We start from the raw sequence: 8301 nt of genomic DNA, 5'->3' as shown, positions 1-8301 counted from the left end.
AAAAACAAAACAAAAACATAAAGCTCCTTCCTGTGGTAAATATGTAAATGTTTGGGCTCTCCCCACCATTGGGCCAATGCTGCACAGCATCATCTCACTCCGTTTTGGCGTTAAACCTATTCTGAGACAGGCAGTTCTAAAGTAATAGTGAAAGAGTACAAAAACCAATAAACTTTCCAGCAAAGTTGGTGTCATAAAGAAAATCATTATAAGCCTTGATAGTATGAATAAAATAGGACATCTGTTGATGTCCTTCCTGTGTGCCTAGTTTAGTTGGTGAATTAAGGTGTAGTCCACAATTACCGCCCTGCTTAATTTTTTTTTCTTTTTGTAAAATGAAGACAACATGTCTATCCTCTTTCCATCTTTCCTCTTCCTTTCTACTTTTCAGCTTCTATTAGGTGGAACTTTACTTTTACATTATTTTAAAAATTATACTTATCTTTGTTTTGTCTATTGATTCTTTAAACATTTATTTCCTCAGAACAGTAATACATATACATGGCAAAAGAGACCAACTGTGAATGGAATATACAAATAATAAAATCCCCCTTCCATCTCAGACTGTGACACCCCTTCCCCAATAGTAAAGTTTCTTTATATATACTTTCAGAAATATTCTCAGCATATAAAGGCAGATATATTTACTTGTGTGTTTATTAGAAAGGAGATACATACTGCTATGGTCTGGATATTAGTTTTGTTCAATTCAGCAAACATTTATTAAGCATCTACTATGTACAGAGACCTAGATAACCTTTATTCTCTCTTTTCCTTAGCATAAAGTTCCAGCTGTGTATATCCCTCTGATAATAGGGAAGAAATAGCATTTGGTACTTCAACTTAAAAAAAATTTTTAATGTTTATTCATTTTTGAGAGACAGACAGAGACAGAATGTGAGAAGGGGAGGGGCAGAGAGGGAGGGAGACACAGAATCCCAGGCAGGCTCCAGGCTCTGAGCTGTCAGCCCAGAGCTCAATGCAGGGCTCGAACCCTGAGATCATGACCTGAGATAAAGTTGGACGCTCAACTAACTGAGCCACCCAGGCATCCCTGGTACTTCAACTTTTGAAATATTACATATATACATACTCTTGCCTATAACTCTATAGCTACTTGGCTTTAAGATGCTAAGTGTATTTCCGTGTTTTTCTTTTCCATAGGAGTACTTTTCTGGAGTAGGATCATATTACTTGTTCCCATTTCCTTAAAGGACCTCTTTACTTCTCAAACCACTGCAGTTTGGTTCTTCTGCTCATGATCCCAGTAAAACTGCTCTCCAAAATCATTCATGTTCTCTTACTTGTTGAAGCATTGTACACACTGTTGCCTTATCTTAACTGACTTCTCTGCTGTCCTGGTGATCCTGTTTCTATTCAGATCTCTCTATACTTTTGCTTTCAGGAAGTTATACTCTCAGAGTTCTCTTATTTCTGTATTTATGCTTAGTCTCTTTTATGGATTTCTTTTCCTCTTTATAGCCCTTCAACATTGGTGCTCATTTGCTTTCATTCCCAGCTCTTTATACTTCTCATTTTACATCCTCTTCTTGTGAGATCTAGTTAGGTCTCATGACCTCAGTTAGCTACAATCAATTGGTAATAAAACACTTTCTGCACTCCTGATCTTAATTATATATCTAACTGCATGCTGGATATCTCCCCATTGAGAACCCAACATATCTGGAAATGAATTTATTTTCCTTGTCTGTCAAATTGATACACCTTCAGTATCCATCAACTCTGTTGACACAATCCACCCAGACACTGAAGCCAAAATCCTGGCATCAGCTTAGACTCCTCTATCCCCTTTTTATTTCCATATTCAACCAATCCCCAAATTTTGCTAATTTTACTTCCTAAATATTTTCATCAGTCCCCACTTCTATTCATGCTATCACTGCCATAATTTGAAACCTCATAATTTCCTAATTCAACAGCCTAATTGATTTCTTTGCCACATTTAATTTTCACCTAGAATACCAACTGAACTAAATCACTCTCTTGCTTAGATCCCTCTGATACTTTTCCATGGTCTATAAATTGCTTAACCCTTTGAATACTATCAAGGGTTTTATGTGGTTCAGTCCTTGCCTCTCTAGGCTCATTCTGAGTTCACTCCATGCTCCAGGAATACAAAATTATTTGTAGTTTCCTGACATAATTCAAGATCCTTTACATTTCCTACACTAAGATTTTTTTAAAGCAATCTCCACACCCAAATGTGGGGCTCAAACTCACAACCCTGAGATTTAGTCATATGCTCTACCAACTGAGCCAGCTAGGCAATCCCCATACTATTTTCTGGAATCCTCAACATTTTCATGTTTTTTTATGTCCTGCTTAGGAAATAATTTGACTACCCAAAGTTATGAAGACAATAACCCATGGTATTTTCTAAAAGCACTATTGTTTCAGGGCACCTGGGTGGCTCAGTCGGTTGAGCGTCCGACTTCGGCTCAGGTCATGATCTCACGGTCCGTGAGTTCGAGCCCCGCGTCGGGCTCTCTGCTGACAGCTCAGAGCCTGGAGCCTGTTTCAGATTCTGTGTCTCCCTCTCTCTCTGCCCCTCCCCCATTCATCCTGTGTCTCTCTCCGTCTCAAAAATAAATAAACGTTTAAAAAAAAAATTTTTTTTTAAAGCACTATTGTTTCACCTTTTATTTTAGGTCCACAATCTATTGAGTTTTGTTTTTTTATTTTAGTATGAGTAGGCATCAAGGTATTTTGTTTTCCACATAGTCAATTGACCTGGCAGCATTGATTAAAGCATCCATTGTTTTCTCCACATTAGTAGGGTCACCTTTGCATAAAATGTTCACGAGTTCTATTTAGTTCCATCCATCTACTTTCTAACACCTGGTAGCATAAATCCTCCAACTTTGTTCTTCCTCCAGATTGTCTTGGCTGTTCTAGATCTTCTGAATTTTCATGTAAGTTTCAACTTGTCAAATGACATACACACAATCTGCTGGGATTCTAATAAGGATCAGACTAAATTTATTGATCAGTTGGAGTGACTGACATTTTTATATTGAGTCTTGCAATCCATGAGCATACTGTATCTAACCAGTTACTTGGGCCTCCTCCAATTTCTCTCAATACTATAATTTTCAGTACATTAAAACCCTGGATTGAGAATAACTTGTTCTGTGAGTGTTCCACAAGGCAAGCAAACATTTCTAATAAATTTTAACTTGATAAACAAGCGACGTCTTGCAATACGAGTAGTAAGAGACACCAAATGTCACATGTTCACAACTGAGCCAATGGTTCTTTTCTCCCTCCCTCTCTCTGCGAGATTGTGGGTGATCATCTCCCATGCTTGGTCACATGAGACGTGGTGTTTGGCAGAAATCAGTGATTTTTCAGAATGTTGTCACAACTGGCACTAGTGAATTTTTTGTCACTTCAAAGCACCTGTGGATAGTCCTTTGCTTTTCTATATAAGAGTAAGCTAGGAATGCTTTTTTCTAGGTCAGGCTGCCTGCAGATATAGACCCTTTTCTCTGCTGCTTGTCAGTTACATTAAATACAGTAGATGACAAGAGTTTATTAATACTATACTGTAGTCAATATCCGTGCGAGTGTTTACAATGCCCACTCCCCTGCAGAAAAAGGTTCAAAAGAAAGGTGGTAAGAAAGGGATGATTACAGTGGAAGTTAAGAATGAAATCATTGAGAAATATGAATGAGGTATGCGAATGGCTGAAACTGTAAGATTTTATAAGAAGTCTATGTCTGCATCTCATCTGCAGAGGAGAAAAAGGCAGAAGAATCCCTCACTTCAAATGAGATTAGGGAGATGTGTAAAATGTGTGAAACGGTGCAAAATTTTGTAGAAAAGCACCACCCGAATAAGGCTGTAGCAGTTAGTGATGAATCTGTTTAACAACAATGTGATGTCACATTTCCACGAAATCCTCCAAAGGAGTCAAAAGCAAGTGTCATTGGATAGGTTCTTCATTTTAGCTGCACAAAACAAAGAAGATTCCATTGAGCCAAAAGACAGCAGTGATCCATTAGTGACAGGGAAAGTCGTCCTACACGGTAACCTTCCTCTCTCTTCTCCCTCACACCAGCCATGAAGATTTTCAAAGGTAAGTACAGGTTAATTTTATTTTCCTTTACATTTTGCATTTTCTTTATTTTGTATTATATTAGAGTATTATAATCATTTTAATATGAACATTTTTAGGTTGTGGATTTAATCATCTGAGTTTCCACTATTTCTTATGGGGAAATTCGCTGTTATATACAAGTGCTTTGGATTACAAGCATGTTTCTGGAATGAATTATGCTCGCAAACTAAGGTTTTACTGTATATAGTTCTTATATATTTTTCATTAGGATTTATTCCTTAGTGTCATGGGTTAAATGGTGCCCCCAAAATATCAGGTCCTAATCTGTGGAACCTGTAAATGCTACCTTATTTAGAAGAAGGGTCTCTGCAGATGTGATCAAGTTAAGGCTCCTGATACAAGGAGATGATCCTGGATTATCCAGATGGGTCCTAATGCTATCAGTGTCTTTATGTAATAGAAGAAGAGGAAAATTCACGACACACACAGAAGAGAAAGCAATGTGAAGATAGAGGCAGAGATTGGAGTGATGTGGCTTCAAACCAAGGAATGCCAGCAGAACTCAGAAACTGGAAACGGCAGGGAACAGATTCTCCCTAAAGCCTCTATAGGGAGTGCAGCCTTGCTGACACCTTGATTTCAGACTTCTGGTCTCCAGAAATATGACAGGAGTTTTTTTTAAGCCACCGAGTTTGTGGTAATTTGTTACAGCTGTCATAGGAAGCTAATACACTAGGTATTTGATATCTTTGATGCATTTGTATGTTAACCACTTTTTTAAGATTTCATTTTCTAATTGCTTAGTGCTAGTATTTAAAAATATAATTGATTTATGGGGTGTCTGGGTGGCTCAGTCAGTTAAGCATCTGACTTCGGCTCAGGTCATGATCTCAGGGTTTGAGTTCAAGCCCTGAGTTCAAGCCCTGTGTTGGGCTCTGTGCCAACAGCTCAGGGCCTGCAGCCTACTTCGCATTCTGTCCCTTCCTTTCTCTCTCAAAAATAAATTTAAAAAAACATTAAAAAAAAAAAATATATAGTTGATTTATATACTGACTGTATCCAGCAATTCACTAAATTTATTATTAATACTAAAGGTTTATAGATTATAACTTTACTTACAGACTATCAAGATTTCTCCAAATAACAGATTTATATATTTCTTTCCTATCTTTATACATTTTTCCCTTGCCTTTTTGCAATTGCTGGATGTCCAGTACAATAGTTAAGTATTTCCTCTTATATCTTTTGTTTTCTTAATGTCTGTTTTTGAGAGAGAGAGAGAGAGAGAGAGAGAGAGAGAGAGAGAGAAAAGACAGAGTGCAAGCAGGTGGGGGCAGAGAAAGAGGGACAGAGAATCCCAAGCAGGCTCCAAGCTGTCAGTGCAGAGCCCAACTCAGGGACTGGTCTCAGGAACTGTGAGATCATGACCTGAGCCAAAATTAAGAGTTGGATGCTCAACCAACTGAACCACCCAGCCGCCCCTCCTCTTACAATTTTTGGTTTTGGAAGTATGAGAAAGTATCATCTATTCGAAGTTTAAACTACAATGAAAATAGTAAAAAAAATTTTAAATAAAAAAGCAGCCAAACAAAATAACTAACATTATTCTAGTTAACGAATCGAGAGGCCTTTTCTTAAACCCTTCTCATGATTCTGCATCATTGGGCCTTATTTATTAATGCTTTCTTAAAGCTTTTTTCTTCCTTGATGATACAAACATCCCCAAGATTTTCTTCTTAGGTTTTTCCTTTTTTTAAAATACTGTTCTTGTTAACTGTTGGGAAATCATTTTAAGGCTTAATATTATTCTTCAGAACCAGGCCAGCTTCAGGTGCTTTCCTTTTCTTCAAGGGCAGAATAGAAAGAAAAGCCCCCATCCCTGAGGTTCTTTTCCTAAGAGTGGAATGCCCTTGTTCTGCCCTCTTTGCTTTACTCAAATAAAGTGTAGAATCTTCTTTAAGGGTTTTACTAATAATTAGAAATAAGTTACAAAAGTCCCCAAATCTTCACCATGTTTTTTCTTTTTAAATTTTTTTTAATGTTTATTCATTTTTGAGAGAGAGAGAGAGACAAAGCATGAGCAGGGAAGGGGCAGAGAGAGGGAGACACAGAATCTGAAACAGGCTCCAGGCTCTGAGCTGTCAGCACAGAGGCCAACGTGGGGCTCGAACTCATGGACTATGAGATCATGACCTGAGCTGAAGTCAGACGCTCAACCGACTGAGCCACCCAAGTGCCCCTCTTCACCATGTTTTAATCCTTGACTGTATGCAGAAATTCCTTTCAGTGCAAAAGAGGTTGGAAGGTGTTGCAAAATTGGGGAGTTAGAAAACATGCTGGCCAAAAGGCCTCAGAGCAGTATTTATCTTTTGTGAATTCACTTAGTTCAGGGTCCAGCCTTTGCATTACTGGACCATACATGCTGAATCATGTTCATTAGAAGCTTGTGTATAAAAATAAAAATACCAATGTATTAATTTACAGTGAAAAATGTAATTGTCATAGGAAATGGCTATTTATTTCATTCGGCCAAGCCGTTCTTTCATTGTAGAAAAACCACATGGAAATTAAAATAATATTCAGACCTGCACTTATTGAGAAAAGTAAAAGAATAATAGGTTTAGTTGTATGACTTAATGGAATCACATAAAACTTTGATAGAGCAAACTACCTCCACTATCAGAACAAGATAGGTTTTGTACCTGCTCAGGAGACTTTCCCTTTAGACAGGGATCTTGCCAAATTATTTACTTCCCAGGCTTTTTTTTGTTTGTTTGTTTCTTGGCTAAATTCCTGATTGAGGCATTCCTGCTTTAGGTATGTTACTGCTTTCAGTGAAGTCTTGGGCTGGCCAGAGAGGCTTATTTCTGCTTTGATCCACTCCGCATTGACCTATAACAGAATTCATACAAGACAATCTTTAAGGGTTTGGAGAAGACCTTACCTATGGATCCCAAATACTGCTTTGCATAGGTTTGCATGCTAGATGTTCACAGGAAGTCCTCAATTCTTACTGCTCAGCAAAAACAGTAAGTAAATGATAAGAGAAGCAAATCATAAATCGCTCCCAATGCCAGACAGCGTGGCACATAGCAGACATCCTCAAATCTAGTAAACGAAATATGCAGTTCCCTATTCCTTCTGGCTAAGCCAATTCAGAAAAGCATTACAGAGCACGTCGCCTGCCAGGCTGGAAACCCTGCCAGAATGCAGCTCTTGCCTCACCTCTACTGGAGGACTCCGCCCTCCCTTAGAGCTCTGCTCCAAGCCCTGACCACGGGTCAGCACGGACTGAGTAAGCACCAACTGGACAAGGCCTCGGTCCTAATTTTATTTCACCACTGACAGCACCCACTTCTAACTGAAAAAACAGCAAGACGAAAAATGGGTAAAAATAAAAAGGTGAGAAGAGAAAACGGGGGAAAGGTTAGAAAAAAAAAAAAAAACACCCCAAAACACCTTTTAGCAAAATACAGCTGCACTGGTCAGCAGTGGAAACTCATCTCGGCACCCTCGGTCTCTCTAGGGAGTCAGGCCCCAGTTCCGGGATTCAGAAACAATAACTGCAGCGTCCAGATAACCATGACCGCGTCTGCTACTCAGGCCCACTGGGCCTGGAACTCGCAGGGCGCCCCGCTACACAGTCCGACTCCAGGGCGGGCAAGGGCGCGACACCAGCTCGACGGCGGCGGAGAAGCCGCGAAACCGAGCAGCCGCACCGCCACAGTCTCTCAAGGGGCCCAGGCTCCCGCCGAGACCCGCCCGGCCGTCCGGACCCCCAACCCCCTCGGAGAGAGGGGGGCCGCTCCTTTGACTCGGGCGCCTCGGGTCGCGGCCGCCCTTTCTCAGACTGGACGCGTTCCTTCCGCCCTAAGAGGGCAAAGAGTCCCACGCCCTCGCGTTTGCCTGCGCCCGCGCGCCAGAGCGCCCCCTAGGAAGGAAGCCCGAGAGGCGGCCGCGCCTCTGCGGCGATTTTATTAGCGCACGGTTGGGGTTGCCCGGGCTGTCGACGAGCCGGGCTTCCCCGCCCCTCCCCCTCTTCCCCTCCGCCCCTCCCCGCCCTGCGGCCGGAACCTCCCTGCGGGGCGGAGTGATACCGGCGGCGGCGTAGAGCGCGGCGCGGCCGACAGGGGCGCCCGGGGACTGCGCGGGGCGGGCGGAGGGAGGAGGGGAGAGAGGCGGGGCCGGGGCGGGTTGTTGTGAGGCGACTGCGCTACTG

General features: G+C 41.2%; 1 long non-coding RNA gene across 2 annotated transcripts; it reads right to left on the bottom strand.

The window, feature by feature from the left end:
• Positions 1–6655: 6655 nt before the first annotated feature.
• LOC125925312 (uncharacterized) lies at positions 6656–8185 on the bottom strand. Of its 2 annotated transcripts, none has more exons than XR_007458781.1 (2): positions 7308–8185; positions 6656–6974 (listed from the first exon to the last, which is right to left on the bottom strand). It is a non-coding gene; the product is annotated as an uncharacterized LOC125925312 (long non-coding RNA). The 2 variants fall into 2 exon arrangements; XR_007458780.1 differs by having other exon boundaries at positions 7542–8185.
• Positions 8186–8301: the final 116 nt, after the last annotated feature.

This window comes from Panthera uncia, chromosome F1 (genome assembly GCF_023721935.1).
Source record: "Panthera uncia isolate 11264 chromosome F1, Puncia_PCG_1.0, whole genome shotgun sequence".
Classification (NCBI taxonomy): domain Eukaryota; kingdom Metazoa; phylum Chordata; class Mammalia; order Carnivora; family Felidae; genus Panthera; species Panthera uncia.
Note: the sequence above shows the minus strand (reverse complement) of the source record. Positions and strands in the feature narration are given on the sequence as shown.